The following is a 955-nucleotide window of genomic DNA, read 5'->3' as shown; positions in this document are numbered from 1 at the left end:
CACTGCATATTCTTTGGTGCTTAAGTAATATATTTTTTTCATATCTGTTAGATCCATTTGATTTGAAATGTCATTTTATTTTAATGTTTCTCTATTTTATGTTCAGATAACCTACCTATTATGAAAAGTAGGGTGTCATGTAAGCTACTCTCTTCAAATTGTGATAAACGGTCTTTTCCTTCATTTATATGATTTTTATGAAATTGGGTGGTCCAGAGTTAGTGTTGTCTTGTATTATAACAATTTTATTAATTAACCTATTGTTTAGAATGAAATACCCTTCTTTGTCTCTTCTGATTAGTTTTAGTTTGAAGTCCATTTTGTTAGATATTAGTGCTGCAAAGTCTGCTTACTTCATGATTGCTTTTAGTTGGAACACTTTCTCATTCTTTCATGTTAAGGTGGTGCCAATATTTAAAATGAAAATGGGTCTTTTATAGACAACAGAAAATTGATTTTGTTTCTTGATCACTTCAGCTAACCTGTATCTTTTTTATTGGAGAGTGGAAGCTATTAATATTTAAAGTTATTATTGAAAGGTATGTACAGATTGCAGTTATTTGTTCTAATTTTGTGTTTTGTGCCCGTATGTGTGTGCGTGCGTATGTGTATGTGTGTGTTTTACAATTATGGCTTTGGTTTTTTCTCTTTCTAGCATCTCTGGCTGTACTTATTCTCTCTTCAGTTCAAAGTATTGTTTCCAGTATTCTGTATTTTTTGTTTTATTAAATGATCTGTTGTTTAGAATGAATGTCTTTCTTTGTCTCTTCTGATTAGTTTTAGTCTGACTTCAGACTAAAGAATAGTAATAACAATACGAGGCACATTGACATATAGAACTAATATATATAATGTATATTATATAAATACAATATTATTTATAATTATATAATATATTTGTCATTATATATAATTAAATATATGAATCATATACTTACTTATTTATATTTATTAG

This window comes from Mastomys coucha, unplaced genomic scaffold (assembly GCF_008632895.1).
Source record: "Mastomys coucha isolate ucsf_1 unplaced genomic scaffold, UCSF_Mcou_1 pScaffold18, whole genome shotgun sequence".
NCBI classification, from domain to species: Eukaryota; Metazoa; Chordata; class Mammalia; order Rodentia; family Muridae; genus Mastomys; species Mastomys coucha.
The sequence above is the reverse complement of the archived record's forward strand: the minus strand, read 5'-3'. Positions refer to the sequence as shown.